Source organism: Tamandua tetradactyla, chromosome 7 (genome assembly GCF_023851605.1).
Source record: "Tamandua tetradactyla isolate mTamTet1 chromosome 7, mTamTet1.pri, whole genome shotgun sequence".
NCBI lineage: Eukaryota > Metazoa > Chordata > Mammalia > Pilosa > Myrmecophagidae > Tamandua > Tamandua tetradactyla.
The window spans coordinates 155,632,977-155,652,240 of NC_135333.1; the positions used below are offsets into that span (position 1 = coordinate 155,632,977).

At 33.9% G+C, this 19,264-nt stretch overlaps 1 long non-coding RNA gene across 1 annotated transcript in view; it reads right to left on the bottom strand.

The window, feature by feature from the left end:
- LOC143690264 (uncharacterized) overlaps positions 1-8,503 on the bottom strand; it is a 77,062-nt gene extending 68,559 nt beyond the window's left edge. The window contains exon 1 of the long non-coding RNA XR_013179092.1: positions 8,440-8,503. This is a non-coding gene — a long non-coding RNA (uncharacterized LOC143690264). The remainder of the gene's footprint in view (positions 1-8,439) is intronic.
- Between the last annotated feature and the right edge of the window lie 10,761 nt (positions 8,504-19,264).

Below are 19,264 nucleotides of genomic sequence, written 5' to 3' on the forward strand. Positions count from 1 at the left end.
TTTTCACTAAATGTCAATAGTAAGCCAAGCCATGGAAGGCAAAACATGCTTTCCCAAAAGCACATCAATGACAATTAGGTATTATTGCATTCTTGGGGTAGGGAGGAAGGGAATTCAAAAATGCTTCCTAAGGGCCAGCCACAGCAGCTCAGCAGGCAGAGTTCTCACGTGCCATGCAGAAACCAGGGTGGTTCGATTCTTGGTACCTGTCCATGCAAAAAAACAAAAAACAAAAAAAGATGCTTCCTACATTAATAAAATGTAAATGTAAAAGACTTTTAATTCCTAGGCACATTTTTCCTGTCAATTCCTTTTTACTACACTCCCCAAAACATAATTTTTTAAAAATAGAATTTAGCTCTCAGAAAATCACAGGTTTCAAAGTCATTCAAATATCTATTATTGGGAATGGATAAGATATGACAACAAAAAGTATAAGTTTTGTTTGACTTTTTAATTCTTTTTGCAGTAACTTTGAAACGTAGGAAGGCCAAATAAAGCATGCTTTTTTATTTAAAAATGTTTTCTTATCAATAATCATATTAATGACTATATTTTGTTCTCAATAAATAATTCTTGAGCCTTTTCTGCCTCAGTGGAACAACAAATCGACAGCAAAATCAATAAACCTGTACCAAGTACACTGAAAAATCCAATAGAGACAGAATTGACCATTATTTGAGAACTTCACAGAATTTAATGAATTTCTTGGAGGAATTAAGATACATTCATAAGCAGTTTAAAAAAACAGAGAGAAAGTGAGACACATGGAGGGAGGGATAGAGGGAGAGAAGAGAAAGAGAGTCAACTATAGCTTATAAATGAGATTCATTGTAAGATTTGCTATCAAGAAAATTCAGTTTAGTTCTATGGTGAAAACTTGACCTACCACTGCCATTACCAAAGTTTATACAGCTTGAAGCCCCTTGAGTCAGGGAAAAGAGACTTCATCATTTATTTCTGTTTGCAACATGAGGGAGCCTCATACCAGCTGCATGCAGGATTACTTCACGAGTATATAACTGTATTTAAATCATTTACATCTTACATTTTACAAAGGTAATAGGGGAAAGTGTTCTTTTATATTTGTTGTTAAGAGTTGGAACAGATGGTGAAAGGCTTACTTTAAGCTAATATGGGCATTAAAATAACTGATATTGAATGCATTCCTTGATAAAACAGAAGTTTAGTTTACTATAAAGTGGGCTTGTGGCTTCCTGGAATATATTAAACATAATGCGTCTTTAACAACATGAGTTTTCAACATGAGGAAATCTGCTTTTAGAGTATACTCATAATAATTTCTTGAATGTAGGAAAAATGTCGTTATTCATTCAGTAAGGATTTCCTGAACACCTTTATTTTCATGCACGGCGTGGAGATAATCTAATCGAAATTTTCCACCCTACAGTATTGAATCAGTTTTAAAACAAATGGGCTGCTCCCACAAGATTGGACGAGGATTAAAACATGTTTTTTCTGGGGTACATAATAGATTCAAACCAACGCAATTATCTTTTAAGAACATTCAATTGAGGTAATTCCTTGTTAATATCCACTATGTGAGGAATAATACTAACATAATAATTAGGTACATAATGAACACAGTAAATAACAAAACAATAATATACTCTTCCTTCAACCATTAAGGAAAATCCCCCCCCACTAGGCTAATTTTTTTCTTGAACTTGTGTCAACTGAGAATATGAGATGCAGAGGGTGATAGAAAATAGACACAGAACTTAAGATTTGAAATACGTAATAAAAGTGCTTCATTTAAATAAACACATACTTCTCGTGATTCACTATTAAATCTGCTTCTTTATCTTATTTCAGAGATATAGTTACTTAAGACAGCAGCACCATAGAGATGATGAGTTTTTAATATAGTCAGCCTTCTTTCTGGGTACTTTTTAAGTTTGGTACATGATCACGTTTCTTCACAGCTGTTGCTATGCTATAGGATGGCCCTGCTTGGAGAGTACCTTTCCACTCTGTTTAAATTTATACTTCAGTGGTGATTTCAAGTAAAATTTACTAGGCGATTTGCAGACGATGGGACAGTTTCACTATACGGAATGACACACAGGACTGCTGCTGTCTTCGACTAATCTAATGAAACTTTCTAAAGTTAACGGCAAACTGTTTACTTAAAACATTGAGGATTCATTTTACAGCATTTAAGTAAGAAAGAATAAACTGTGGGAATACAGAAAATTTCGTCTGCACTTCTTAACATGATTTTATATTGAAATCACTGTGTATGGAAGTCATGATCATTCAAACATGTGCACCTGCTTCTATTTGATTGCAACGTGCGTCTTTCAAATAACCACCTATACTCTAGCTACACACCTGATTCGTTTGCGCTAAAACTTTACTTTGATTATTGTATATTCACATTTCTGCAGATGTTCTTAGAGAAAAAGTTTATGAAAATAAGGTCCTAAAGATCTACTCATTCAAAATTCAGAACAAATCCTGAAGAGCGAAATAACCTCATGTATTCAAATCTATTTGGTCCATTTTCAAACAAATACTTTAGATAGTGTGATGGTATGCAGCTGTTAATTACCCCAGAAAAGATGATGTTTTTAACGCTAACCCATTCCTGTGGCTATAGACCTACGGTGGGTGGGACTGCGTGGTTAGGGTCTTTCAGTTAAGAACTGCTCCAGGTGAGTCACAATTCTCTTACTGCAGCTTTTTATAAAAAGCTGAGAGAGAAGGACTCACACAGAAGACAGAAACGGTAGAGAAGCTGAGAGAGAAGCAGCCAGAAGTTGAAAGCAACAACCCCCAGAAGAGAAGGACAAGCAGATGCCAGCTATGCACTTTGTCATGTGACAATGGACTCCCAGACCACTAGTAGCTGATCTTCATGGAGAAAGTATAGCCTGCTGATGCCTTGATTTGGACATTTTCATGGCCTCAGAATTGCAAACTTGTGAGTTAATAAACCCCCATTGTTAAAAGCCAGCCCATTTCAAGCATATTGCATTTTGGCAAACTTAGCAAAGTAAGGCAGATGTAATACTCTCTAATTATTCAGGTAACACAGCTATGAGTTTACTCACTTTAAATCTGATTCTCTTCAAAGATAACTTTTTCTATAAAAACTAATACTGGAATAACATTTGTATAAAAGGTTATTATTCCTCTTTTATCAATATACTACAAAGTATTCAATTATTTTTTGAATGGTAATATCATTTCACTTGCTTTTGGCAAATTAATTAATGATTTTGATATAATCAGCTTGCTATTCAGATATTAATAATAATTATATTTACACAGTATGCTATACTATATAAAACATTTTAATATGTACTACGTTGTTGGATCATCATAACAACTCTTTGAAGTAGGTGATAAAATCACTGTTAAATCCATATTGCTGATGAGAAAACTGAGGCCCAGAATATAACAGATAGATAGTTTTCCAAAAGTCTATGAGCTAATAAATGGTGGAGTCAGTTATCAATTCTGGGTTTGCTATAACAATGGTCAGTGCTCTTTCTACTGAAAAAGCTTTCATTTCTACATGATGCTAAACATTTGAAAATTCATATGATTCCTATTTATTTCCATAAATTTCCAGGTTGCATAATCTACACTAATTGGCAGATACAATGTCAATCTGATTCACGGAAATCTATCATTTTTTTAAAAACATGGGCAGGCACCAGGAATCGAACCCAAGTCTCCAGCATGGCAGGGGAGAACTCTTCCAGTGAGCCACTGTGGCCCGCCCAGAAGTCTATCAATTTTTAGCTTATTTTATTCATATGTAAAGAAAACAAGGTTTAACTATGACTACAGTTTTTCAACCTGATATATGATATAGAAGACTTGGAGTTCCCCCTAATTTAACTCATGCAGCTATAGACAGTCTTCCCTGGCATTCTTCAAAGCCCAAAGCCTAGCTTCAGGGCCAATAGAATGAGAATGGAAGGAACATGTAGAATTTCCAGGCATAAAAGAAAAGAGTCTGCAAACTGAAACAAATCTGTTTTGGTTTGCTAAAGCTGCTAGAATACAATATGCCAGAAATGGGCTGGCTTTTTCAATGGAAATTTATTTGTTCCTAAGCTATACAGGGTCATGTCTCAGAAATCCAGCCACAGCTAAAAACTCTCTCCTTAACTTAGAACTCATATATCCTGCTGTCTGCAGGGCATTTCCTCTGAACACACTCCAAACCAAATTGATTTCCTATACTCCAAAATAACAACTGCTACAAACTCAACTTTCCCCGTGACAGTTGATTATAAGTTCTAGTTTTCTGCCCAAGAACATTACGGGCCAAAAACTTTTGAGTCACACTTGATCCTCTCATTTCCTTATACTGCTCACTGGTCTGTCAGAAAATTCTCTTGACTGTATCTTCAAAGTTTTTCCAGAATATAGCTACTTCTGAATCATTTCCCTATCAGCACTATAACCAACTGTCCTCTTTCTTCTCCCACAGCCTCTTAACTCATCTCTCTATACCCTACTTCACACCGCCCTCCCCCCCCACTGTACATTATCTAAAAACAAGGACCTGCCCGAGTGGCCTTTTAAAAATGTAAGTGGGATTATATCATGTCTGTGCTCAATACCCTGTGATTGCTTCCCACTTTACTTAAAGGTCAAAGTCCTTTTTATAGCTATAAAATCTTACATAAACATAACTTAGTTCCCTAACCTCTTCTGCTGCAACTTTTCCCCTTTCTTTTCCCTGCTCTAGCAGCACTGAGTTCCTTGCAGTTTCACGTAACTCCAGGCATATTATCATCTAAGTGCTTTTATCCCGTTTTTTCTCTCTGCCTTGTGTGCTCTTTCCCTGTATGTTGCTTTCACTAACCGCTTCACATCCTTAAGTCTTTGCTTAAATATCACATTCATAATAGGGCAGTGCAACGGTGGCTCAGCAGGCAAAATTCTCTCCTGCCATGCCAGAGACTCAGCTTCGATTCCTGGAGCCTGCCCACGCCAAGAAAAAAAAAATCACATACATAATGAATACTACCCTAAACAAAATTTTTAATGCTATAACTTCTGTCCAGCTTCATTCATGTGTAAGCCTCACATTCTTAATGTTCATCAGTCTCCTCTATTTATCCTTCTTTCTATAATATGTATCACCTTCTTGTATACTATTGAATTTAATATTTATTCTCTTTATTTTTTATTGTATCTCTACTTCTTCTTCCACATAGGAAAGGTTTTTGAGTAGTTTGTCCCTTGATTCATCCTACATACCTATAATTCATGCTATCCATCAAAAAATTTGTTGAAATATGAAATATCTGCTATAGTTTGATTATAGCATGAAACATTTTAACGGTTTAAGTTAATCCTATAGGAAGTAGCTTTTGAAAGGCTTTCAATGGTCCCCACTTCTTACCAATCACAGCCTTGTGTAATCTCTTCTGCTTGATTGTGGGCTAGATCTAGAAACTCGCTTCTAATGAACAGAATATTGAAAAAGTTTTGGGAGATTATGTCCATGATTAGGTTACAAAAGACAGTGATTTCTCTCTTGCTGGGATTCTCCCTTGTTGGCATTCTCTCTTGTCCTCTCACTGGCACTGATGAATCAAATTGCCAGTTGAGTATTCTGTGACATGTTGTGTGGAGATGACGAAATGGTGAGGAACTGGGGAAATCCTCCAGTCAATAGCTCATAAGCAACTGAGGTTCCAGTGAGGATCTGAAACCTGATAGAAATCCCATGAGTGAGATAAGAAGTTATCTTTCCACATTGAGCTTTGAGACAAATGGAGCCCTCAAACTGAAGGAAACAGCTGAGTTAGATTCCTGACCCACTGAATCTGTGAGATAAATGTTTTTGTTTTAAACTGCTACCCTTTTGTGTAATTGGTTATGTAACCACAGTTTGCTAATACAATCCTCTACACAAAACTTTGTGTTAACATGAAGGCTAGAGCCTCCTACAGAAACTGGAAACCCAGGTATTTGGGGATTTTTCACCCCCTAGTAAAGTCGACATCTAGCAAGGCATACCTGGGCTGTAAACCCAAGTCAGGATAATGTCAACTCACATTCAATGTCTTATCTTATCTTCTTCTATTAATCAGTAATGACCATGAAGCCTCAGATTTGAACATATGATTTAAATTTTTAGTGTTCAGTTAACTTTACTTAGTATTCATTCTTTTGATCCCAATTTTTAGTTGTACAGATGTGGTAGCACACAAAACTAAAACTTTAAGATAAACTCAGTCTTACTGGACAGAGAAACTGGGAAAAGGAATTGGGAAATAGCAGACCAAAGAGGTTGAGGGCCACCCAAGAGAGGAGCTAGAAAATTGAAATTCTGGGTATCAATCCACAGGAGTCCCAATCTGAAAACTGAGCTGTATATACACAGGAAGATCCAAGGTAGCAGAAAAAAAAGGCTTAAAATTTCCGTCTGAGGTTAGAATCGATTCCCATATAATGTGAGAGAATTTGGGTCTGAACCTATTGTTAATAATTTAAATCATGTTGTAAAAAATGAGACCAATTTCCTCTAGAAAATTATAAAATAATTCAGGTGCTACATAAACATGTTTGAAATCAAGCAAAAAATAGAATTTTTCAGCAGAGAATAGAGACTATAAAAAATTAAATTTTAGAACTGAGAAATATAATATCTGAGATAAAAATAGACACTGGATGGGCCCACGATCAAAATGAAGAAGCTATATTAAATAGTCACTGGACAAGAAGATAGATCAATAGAAAATATTTCTTTAGAAGAACAGAGAAAAAAATACTGAAAATAAAATTAGCAGATCCTCGGAAGCCTGTAGATAATTTCTAAAGCTGTATCATTCATGTTAGTGGGATCTAAAAGGAAGAGAAGAAATATTTGCTGCAGAAAACATATTATAAGGAATAGTGGATAAAAACTTCCCAAATTTGGTGAAAGATCCATTTTCAGATACCAGAAACTCAGGAAACCCAAAGCAGGGTTAATACCAAAGAAAACCACATCCAGATACATTACAGACAAATTGCTGAAAATCAAAGCTAAAGAAAATACTTGAAAGCATCGGCAGAAAAGCAATGTCTTATATATAGGGAAACAATGATTTAAATGATTGTGAATTTCTCATGAGAAACCAAAGGAAGCCAGAAGACAATAGAACATCTTTAAGACTGCCAAAACAGCTCTGTGTATAGCAAGAATGTCCTTCAGAAATTAAGGCAAAATAAGGACTAGTTTTCTCTCCTTAGGATCTTCAAAGTATGTATAACTGTTGAAAGGGAAAGGTATTACATTATATGGTGGAGTTTTCAATGTATAGGCATGTAGTATATAATATACAGGCATATTATAGGCCTGTAATAATTTGCTAAATGCTGCCAGAATACAATATACCAGATATAGGTTGGCTTTTCAGAAGGGATGTTATGTTCCCAGTTTACAGTTCTAAGGCCATACAAATGTCCAAACTAAGGCATCCATAGAAAGATACCTTGAATCAAGAAAGGCCAATGTCTATCATGTGGGAATCATGTCTTCTAATCCTCATTCCAGTACCTGTTTTCCCAGTTTCTGATTCCAGTGTTTTCCTCTTTAAGCATCTGTGGGCCTTGACTTAGCTCCTTCAGGGCAAAACTCCAGGTTCTACCTTGTTTACATCTCATAGGAAGGCATATGGAGAAGTCTGCTGGGCTCTGCATCTCTAAATGTCAATGTCTAGTTGCCTGCTCTCTCTCTGTCAGTTTCTAGTTTGCAAGCTGCTGGAATGCCATTTACCAAAAATGGAATGGGTATTAAAAAGGGAATTTATTAAGTTGCAACTTTGCAGTTCTAAGGTTGTGAAAATGTCCAAATTAAGGCAAGCTTGTGAAAATGTCCCATCTAAGGCATTCAGGGAAAGATATCTTGGTTCAAGAAGGCCATTGATATTCTCTCTCTCAACTGGAAAGGCACATGGTGAACATGATGACATCTGCCAACTTTCTCTCCAGGCTTCTTTTAACATGGATCTCTCCTAGGGTTATTTTCCTTCTATATCTCCACAGGTCTCTGGCTACTTGGGCTCTAAAGCCTTTTCCAAAATAGTCCCTCTTAAAGGGCTCTAGGAAGCAACCCCAACTTGAATGGGTGGAGACATTTCTTCATGGAAGGTATGGGCGGGTCACATCTCCATGGAAACAATCAAAAGCAGCCACCAAGCAATGATGAATAAGGATTAAGGACATGGCTTTTCTGGGGACACAAAAGATTCAAACTGGCACCATCAATACACCAATCATCTCCAATTGTCTTCATCTTTATGAGCTTTGGAGCAACTGTCCAGCTTCTGCCAACTCTCTCAGCTCCTGGTATCTCCTACTGTTTCTGCATTTCCAAACATCTGTGTCACTGTAAACTCTGAAACTTTCTCTAAAATGTCTCCTGTTTTAAAGGACTCCAGGAAACTAATCAAGACCCACCTTGAATGGGCAGAGTCACATTTCCATTTTACCAAATGGTCACACCCACAGTTTGGCATGTCACATCTCCATGGAAACAATCCAATCAAAGATTCTATACCCACAATATTGAATCAGGATTAAAAGAAAGATGGTTGCCCCCACAAGATTGGATCAGGAAAAGAGAGATGGCTTTTCTGGGGTACATAACAGCTTTAAACTGGCACAATCACTATAACATATAAATCTATTGAGGGAATTATAAATTTTTAACTCCAGGTAAATTGGGAGTATGCTTATTATAATCGCTAGAGAAAACACTGAAAAAAAATACAACGGTATATAGCCAGAAGGCAAATAGATAAATTAAAATAATATATTAAATATATTCAAATAAAGCAGGAAATGAGGAAAAGGAGAATGGTAGAACAAAATGAGAACATATATGAGATATAGTGTTTGAAATAATGTACTATAAGGTCTAGGCCCTAAGTAAACAAATAAAGTGAGAACTTTTCTATTTGCTTCAGAGAAAATGGAGCAATATACAGAGAAGTCTTAATGCTGAATATGAATACGTATGAGTCTTGATATGACATAGAAAACAGTAGCTGAATTAAGTGGATATTCCATTATGGTAAGTGAACAGGATATTGCTTTTTTATTTTCTATTTTTTCATATGTATTGTAATTTATTTACAATTGCTCAAAACTGCTATGGAGCATGGCAGTAGACTTTCCCAATCCGAAGATTCATACAATTTAATAAATTATGATATTTATGATTACTATTTGTAATATGATACAGGCTTTTCTTTGTTCATATAGAATTTTTAGTAAATTGCATAATGGGCTTAGGGGTTTTAGTGAATAAATTTATGGGTGGTGCAATGTCATCTTTGCTTTACTTTTGTGTTCATAGTTGTATCTCAGACACCAGAAATCATGAAAATCTGACCTTCAGCTAAATATGCTATTACTCAATTAACAGGTTTAAGTTGCTAAATATTTGGAGAAGGAAAATGAAGTTTTAATTTATTTTTATCAAAAATATGCAATCTTCCTGTGTAACTAACAGATAAAATCTGACTCTAATGCAGTCTTTGTCCTAGTTTCAAAATCCTGTCAGTCTCTTGTTTTAATAATTTTAATGTGGCTTATTCCAGAAAATGTAGACTTCTGACAAATAATCTCTAGTGTAAATTAAGATTTGTGCAATATAAAGTTCTATATCAGAAGCAATTTTGAGGCTGATGTTATAAAATAATCATTGCCTAATGGGTCCATAAATCTGAATTTTCAGTCACAAAACACCTAATTAAGGTCACCATTAAAAGAAAAAAGGAGAAGGAAACATGTGGAGCAAGAACTTTCCAATGAAACAAATTCTAGCATAAATAGTGGATTTATAGATAACAGGGAGAAAGTGAGGGCAGAAGAACTAGATATTACTTTTTTTTTCTTAGAAGTAGGAATGGAAATCTGACAGTCAGTGTCTGATTTGAGATGGCACCTAGATAAGAAAGAATGACAAACTATGAGTAAACGGTTATTATGATCAGAGATTACAATTCTGAAGGTTTTGGATATAGATACTTCCCTCATGAATCTCTCTGTTAGAACATTCATCACTGGTACTCTTATTCCCTAAGAGTTGAGTTACATATGCCCAAAAATTTATGAAGAAAACAAAGTTATAATTAAGAAAATATTTTGAACATGTTAATAGAAAAGAGACATTCAAAATAAAAAAGTCCAAGAACAAGCCACTTCTTGGCTTTGAGAGCTCTGGGAAATTATGTAAAGCAGTGTTGTCAGGAGGATTAATTAAAACAAAAGAACAACTAACAGTTCTGCAGGTTTTTTAACATTAGAGATTTTCTCATTGCATCACATATTATTAAACTCTATATTAATAATTTCTGAATTTGTTTACCTAAAATATTCAGTCATTTCTGATTTAATTGATAAACTCTACCTTTAACAAGTAGTGACAATTGTGAGGGAATGCTGACATTACAAATATGACAATGGGTCTTTTCATACCAAATATACATGATGCATGATGGTTCACAAATGTTTCAGAACCTAGAGGATTTGTATAATAGAATCTACTGTGCAACAGAAATCAGAACATTCTATGATTGGATAAATTGAAAATTAAGATCATGTCTTAGTTTTATTCTCCTTTCTTCCATACAATGTCATACTCCCTTCTGAACCTCTCTAAGACTCCCTAGGATAGACTATAATAATAATATCTTTTTCTATACCAAACAGAAAGTCAAGGACAGAAATATTTGAACCTCCCTCTTGGCTAAAAGTAATTAAGTACCTAAATTACAGATATACACACTTCTGTCTGGGGAGGTTAGCTGACTTTATGAATTTCATAAATGACAGAAGCTCTCCATATTAGTTAAGGGGATTCATACTCTGGCTATTGGATTTTTTTTTCTTATGTGAAGATCAATTGTATAATAGTGAATAGATGTTTTCTATTGGGACATTTGATTACATAGCCAGAATAATGTTGAATATAAAATTCTGCATTTTTTCATCCTCTCTCTTTGTACTTTTGAGAGATGTGGACAAATTCAGACATTTATTAGTTTATTTCTGTATTGTACAAAGCAAATAAGTAGCTGAATTCATTAAAATCAAGTAGTCAATAATTTAACATATATACATAAAAATTACATGCAAAAGCACACATATAAATGTTGTAATATTCTTTTAGGATATTGAGAATACAAGTTCAAAGTTAGAATTTCAGCTTTTAACTGTACATATATTACCGTGCATTGTGAAAATGAGAAGCCATGTAACAGTGATATTATAACTTAGAGTTAAGAACTTCATTAGAAGTCAGAATGATTATTTTTCAACTTCCCAATTCCTCTAACCTTCTGTTAACTTCTTAAACTTGTTAAAACTTAGCTTCCTTAGCTGTAAAAGGGAAAGAAAATGTTCACAAATACAGGGGGTTTGTTGTGATTAAGTGAGATAAGCCACAGAAAGTCTGATCTTAATGAGCAGGACATGATGTGCACTTTACGGATAATTGCTGAATGGAAAATGGATGAAGATTGAGCACTTAAAAATAAAGAATGATCACTTAAAAATTGTATGGAATATTAGAAAATGATAACTGATAAAAATTTATATATATCCTTTGAAATCAAGAATAAGTTTAAAACATATGGATATAATTTTCCATCATAATATTAGTTTCTTATTACCAATAGAATATCTGGGCTAACTGCAATTTCAGATGTAATAAATTATTAGTGATTAATCTGAAAAGAATGTTTGCGTGAGACAGAGTCAATATATTATATAGAAAGTGTGCATTGCACTTCAGCTTACATCTGGTCATGCATTTCTAGAGATATAACATATTAAAATATGTCTTCAAGGGTGTCTCACTCAATGGACCTACAAATAATCTCTATCAAGAGTAAAGTAGCAGATAAGAAATGTGGGAACTTATGTTCGTCATATAGCAACTTTCATGGAAAACTGTTCAGAATAGGCTTGTTATAAATGCAAATTGACACAAAATAACTATGGTAAAGTGAACCATCATGATTTTTCTACTACTGACCCATGATCATGACCATGGTCATCATCATCTTCATCGTCATCATTGCCAAAATTATTGAGATTGTACTATATGCTGTACTATATGCTGTACTATATGCTGTACTATATGCTTTAAATAGAACAACTAATTTATTTCCCATGGCAACATTATGTTACCTGTATCAGTCAGGGTGATTCAGAGAAACAGAATCGATATGATATAACTGTATCTATTAATTTATATATTAAGAGATTTATTTTAAGGAATTGGCCCAGACTGTGGGAATGGCCTGTTGGCAAATGAAAACCCAGGCAACAGTTGATATATAATCTTTTTTTTTTTCCCAATATTTTTACTGATAAATCTTAACATACAAACACACAAACATTCTTTACATACAAATCCCCTGGGGTCTTAAAAGTTGGGATGGGATGTGGTAGATAGAGTCTATGGGCCTTACCTCGTGACCTTCTGACACTGCTAAAAGTCAGGAAGGTGAGCTTTTTATTTTTTATTATTGTTATTTTTTAAATTTTTATTAATAAAACCAATCAACATACAATATGAAGATTCTTTTTTTATCACATGGTTGTATATTCATCAGCATGATCATTTATTTCTTAGAACATTTGCATCAATTCAGAAAAAGAAATAAAAAGAAAACAGAAAAAAAATTCATACACACCATACCCCTTAATCCTCCCTTTCATTGTTCACTAGCATTTCAATCTACTAAATTTATTTTAACATTTGTCTCCTATTATATATTTATTGTTAATCTATATGTTTTACTCATCTGTCCATAAGGTAGATAAGGCAGAACAATTTCTTCACTGTAAAAGCTCAGTTTTTGCTCTTAAGTCCTTCAATTTATTGGATAAGATCCACCCACATTCTCAAAGGTAATTTCCTTTATTTAATGTCGCTTAATAGTACAGGCTGACCACATGATTAGATAATGAGGCATGATAGCCTAGCCAAGTTGATGCAGAAGAGTAACTAAACACGTGATATTATGTAAGATCACGTTATTTTACACTCATTTCAAAGAAACTGAGGAATAAATGGCTGAAGTTATTCAGTTTCCCAAGGTTATTCAACTACTAAGTGATGGGATCAAGAATTAAACACTGGATGTCGAATTTGTTTAATTAATTTTCTTTTTTTACATGGGCAGACACCGGGAATCCCCAGGTCTCAGGCATGGCAGGCGAGCTACCATGGACCGCCCTAATTTACATTTTAATAAGTTGTTAAATTATTTGGGGATCAAATAGTCTTTTCAAGTTTCCCTAAAATGAAAATTTTAAAGTTTTGAAATTGTACATATATGGAGTTCTTATGAATACTCGAAAGTATAGCTCAATACTCTCCTAGTTGGGGAAGTTGAGTTCTGTGTGAATGAATGAGCAAATAAATCAATAGCATAATCCAAAAACCAACTCTTTCCATACCTCAAAAAGTCTAATTCTACAAACCCACTAAATTCTGAACAATTTATGTTCATCATTCAACAGAGCTACTAAATGTCAGTATGTATTTGAGGTGATTAGATATATCAGTATTTGAAAACAAAGATCCCTGTTCTTCAGAGCTTACATGGAGGGAGAGACAGCCAATAAACAATACCCACAAATAAGTTAATTTGTGGCATATAAGAACTCAATAAGTGTTATAAATAAACAGAGGAGGGAAAGTATTTTTAATACTATCTACTATTTTAAGCCTTCTGATGGTTTGAAATCTAATCATGAGAGACCTGGGTTCAATTCCCAGTCCATGCACTTCCCAAAATACAAACAAACAAGCAAAACAAACAAAAGCAAACAAAAATTCAACAAATGTTGCTGCAATAATGGGGTAAAATAATGAAATGTGACCCTGCCATACAGCATACAAAAAATTATATATATATATAATTATATATATATAATATATATATATTAATATATATATATAAATATATATATATAATTATGATACTCTGTTCTAAAAGAACAGAGGTGTGTGGTGTGTGGAGGGTGGTGGGTGCACATGGTATGACACACGTGTACATGACTATTGTGTTCGGGAGAATTTTAGGGTTAAATTGAGAATCGATTTACACTGCAATAGTTAACTTCTAAACGTCAAAACCTATATTAGAGAGTTCACCTTTGGAAATGAAGAAGGAAAATGCCTCCTGGGGAGCTTCATGAAACTGGAAGCCAGGAGAGAAAGCTAGCAGATGACACCATGTTTGCCATGTGCCCTTCCAGCTGAGAGAGAAGCCCTGATTGTGTTCACCATGTGCCTTCTCACTTGAGAGAGAAACCCTGAACTTCATCGGCATTCCTGAACCAAGGAATCATTCCCTGGATGGATACCTTTGATTGGCCATTTCTATAGACTTGTTTTAATTGGGACATTTTCTTGGTCTTAGAACTATAAACTAGCAACTTGTTAAATTCCCCTTTCTAAAAGCCATTCTGTTTCTGGTATATTGCATTCTGGCAGCTAGCAAACTAGAACAGGTGGATTAAAGACTGCTAATGAATAAGAACTCCTGTTAAGTAGAGTCTTTCATAACTCCTCTTCATTAGCTGTCTGTTTAAAAATGTTTTCCTTTTGGTGAAATATTTATGCAGTATTATACTCAATTATTGCACAAATTGAATAGTTGAATATATTTTTTTCCTAATAACTGATTATTTTGGGGTTTAAAAAATCATTTTACTGATGCAAAACAGTTCTCAAGAAAAAAAAAACCTATATTAACCTTATTTTTTTCTATAACTTGATATCCCTTGAGCGATAACTACTCATCCAAAATCTGATTTAAATGATTAAAGGAAAGATTATGGATAACTAGTAATATGGAATATCTATAGCTTCTGCCACCAGCAATTGTCAGGCAATTTATGGTACTTTTAATAAATGAAATGAGTAATATAATATTAGTGTCTTTTTACTTTAAAAGATACCTGCATCTAGATGCAATATTTAGCATGAGTAAACCTCACCAACAGGAAATTGACAGTAAGAAATGATGCTTGAAATCTAAGTTGCAAAAGAGGATAGTGTGTGATCATACTTTGGAGATTATGCTGAATAAAAATTGAACATCACAAAGCTTGTTAATATGCATTTTGAATTTATAATTAACCTTGGAAAGAGAATGTAATCGAAATTAATTTATCAGTTGATTGGCTAATTTTACATTGATACATAATTTACCAAATTAACATCTTGTTCACTTAAGTACACATTTAGGTTTGGGTAAAATTTTAAATCTATATTTCACTGTTTCATATGCACATGCGGGCCCACACATACACATACCCAAATATTTTTCTCAGAATCATATTATTTATTTTCTGTGAAAGAAAATAAACTATTGCAATTAGAGAATATTTAAATGTATAAGTAATAATCAAACTTTGATGCCTTGGGGGAAAAATGAAATGAGAAATATATCTAGCTAATTTTCAAGTACTTTGGTAATGTATGAGACCAATAGCTCAACAACTCTAAAGAGATGTTCATTTCCTTAAAGCTAATATATATGACAAAATAAAACTTGACAGTGCAGTATTTTCTATGTTCTATGGCTTCTTTTGAGCCTTAATCTGAATGCATTAATTTGCCTCCTTCCACATCTAAATTCCACTTGGAAAAGGTAGGCACGGCCAAAGCATTGCAGGGTGTTTCGAGCAACGCAAACCGTCAACAAAAACTAGTAATTGTTGACATAGGTGAATCTGTTAAATGGAATTTGCGTTACTTATCAGAGTATTCTCTTAACACTGAATTTTAATTCTAACAAATGAATAGTATGCATTAGCATTCTCAATTAACCCAGAATATAAATAATATGCATGTACATATATATGAATATGTATATCATACATATACACACATATGTATGCCGGTGTTTGTGCAATGCACGTATTATATAGGAATATCAAAATCCCTAAATTTCTGAAACCTAGGGTAACAGACAAGCTTTTTCTGTGTGCTAGTATTACTGTCATAAGAACGACTTTTTATTTTCCAGCCTCTATTTTGGGAAAATAGATCATCAGAACTGCGGCTTAACAATATATCCCATCCACTGGTGTGGCCTTCAGATTCAATCATGAAGTAATTTCAAGTAAAATAATTGTTTTTGAGCTTTTTATTTTAAAGTAAAACACAGATTCAGAAAACTACCCAGAGGAAATGCATAGCTTAATTAATTATAATTAAATAAACACTTTTTTAACCACCAAGGTTAAATCCGAAATTTGGATGAATGGCCCGTTCAAGTACTTCACTCCAATCACAGCCACTTGCCTTCTCCCCTGTGTAACCAGCATGCTGGATTTCATAGTAGTCAGATCCTTGTAGTTTTATATGGTTTTATCACCCAGATAGGCTCTCCTTGACGCTATATTTTGCCGTTCCTCTTTTTAACTTGACATGTTTTTTTTTTCAAGTCTTTTTTAATCTGCTATACCCTCCCCTTCATTTATATTATCCCTTTTCTTCCTTATCTGTTGAAAGATCTGGGTTATTTGACATAAATTTATACTCAATGTAGATTTTGCTTTAACTCTCGTTGGGTTACATTCATTGGGTGCTTTAACATATTCCTCGGTCCTCTTTTCCTTTTTTTAATTTGATGTCTGGCTTTTGATTTTTTTAAATTTGCGGTCTGACTTTGGTGTCTGGATTTTGAGGTTTAATCACATTGGAAAGACTGTACTGTTGATGGATTATTGGAAGGCATATAATATCTGGCTTCACTCTTGAATATTACCACACCACCAATGCTCCATGCCATGAGCCATTAAATCATTGAGGGTTACCCAAAGCATTTCAGTACTTTTACTAGCATATGAATTAATGTTGTCTATTCTGTGCAAATTTCAAGTTGAATTATAGGCATGGATGTTTATTTCCTCTCCTAAATTTCTTTTTTTTTCCCTACAAAGACTCCAATTGTCCATGTGTCATATTTTCTTTGTCAATTTAAATTATTTACCATTTTCTTTCAAATACTTTGCTTTTATCTCCTCACTTTTTAAAATATTTTCTGTCTCTGTGTTTTTAAAAATAACTCCTCCATATTTTATCTTAAGATTTTCTGCTTATTCAGTATTATATTTCTTCTAGGTTAGACTCCATTTAAAAAGCAGTTTTTTCAGTTTATCATTTGAATTGCCTTATTTTATTTCACATATATTTTTCTAATTCTGATTTATGTGATTTTTTTCAGCCGTGATTTCATTGTCTATATGGTTGTCATTATGTGACATATTTTCTCTTTTTCCTTCGAGAAGCTTTATATGGAATTGGACCTTGATTCTTCTGTTCTTTCTTTGCATGCTTTTAGTTTTCCTTAAGCATTTTTATGGAAGTTTGGTTTTGATAGTTTTTCTGGCGTCATAGTTCAAAACTATATAGTGTTAAAAATTATATAATTTTTTTTATTAATTAAAAAAAGAATTAACAAAACAATTAGAAATCATTCCAATCTACATGTACAATCAGTAATTCTTAATAACATCACATAGTTGCATATTCATCATTTCTTAGTACATTTGCATCAATTTAGAAAAAGAAATAAAAAGACAACAGAATAAGAATTAAAACAATAATAGAAAGAAAAAAAAAACAAAAAAAACAAAAACAAAAAACCTATACCTCACATGCAGCTTCATTCAGTGTTTTAACATAATTGCATTACAATTGGGTAGTATTGTGCTGTCCATTTCTGAGTTTTTATATCCAGTCCCGTTGTACAGTCTGTATCCCTTCATCTCCAATTATCCCTTCTCTTTTTTTTTTTTTTTTAATTAACGGAAAAAAAGAAATTAACCCAACATTTAGAGATCATACCATTCTACGCATGCAATCATTAATTCTTAACATCATCACATAGATGCATGATCATCATTTCTTAGTACATTTGCATTGGTTTAGAAGAACTAGCAACATAACTGAAAAAGATATAGAATGTTAATATAGAGAAAAAAATAAAAGTAATAATAGTAAAATCAAAACAAAACAAAACAAAACAAAACAAAAACCTATAGCTCAGATGCAGCTTCATTCAGTGTTTTAACATGATTACTTTACAATTAGGTATTATTGTGCTGTCCATTTTTGAGTTTTTGTATCTAGTCCTGTTGCACAGTCTGTATCCCTTCAGCTTCAATTACCCATTGTCTTACCCTGTTTCTAACTCCTGCTGAACTCTGTTACCAATGACATATTTCAAGTTTATTCTCGAATGTCCGTTCACATCAGTGGGACCATACAGTATTTGTCCTTTAGTTTTTGGCTGGATTCACTCAGCATAATATTCTCTAGGTCCATCCATGTTATTACATGGTTCATAAGTTTATCTTGTCTTAAAGCTGCATAATATTCCATCGTATGTATATACCACAGTTTGTTTAGCCACTCTTCTGTTGATGGAGATTTTGGCTGTTTCCATCTCTTTGCAATTGTAAATAATGCTGCTATAAACATTGGTGTGCAAATGTCCGTTTGTGTCTTTGCCCTTAAGTCCTTTGAGTAGATACCTAGCAATGGTATTGCTGGGTCGTATGGCAATTCTATATTCAGCTTTTTGAGGAACCGCCAAACTGCCTTCCACAGTGGTTGCACCCTTTGACATTCCCACCAACAGTGGATAAGTGTGCCTCTTTCTCCGCATCCTCTCCAGCACTTGTCATTTTCTGTTTTGTTGATAATGGCCATTCTGGTGGGTGTGAGATGATATCTCATTGTGGTTTTGATTTGCATTTCTCTAATGGCCAGGGACATTGAGCATCTCTTCATGTGCCTCTTGGCCATCCGTATTTCCTCTTCTGAGAGGTGTCTGTTCAAGTCTTTTTCCCATTTTGTAATTGGGTTGGCTGTCTTTTTGTTGTTGAGATGAACAATCTCTTTATAAATTCTGGATACTAGACCTTTATCTGATATATCATTTCCAAATATTGTCTCCCATTGTGAAGGCTGTCTTTCTACTTTCTTGATGAAGTTCTTTGATGCACAAAAGTGTTTAATTTTGAGGAGTTCCCATTTATTTATTTCCTTCTTCAGTGCTCTTGCTTTAGGTTTAAGGTCCATAAAACCGCCTCCAGTTGTAAGATCCATAAGATATCTCCCAACATTTTCCTCTAACTGTTTTATGGTCTTAGACCTAATGTTTAGATCTTTGATCCATTTTGAGTTAACTTTTGTATAGGGTGTGAGAGATGGGTCCTCTTTCATTCTTTTGCATATGGA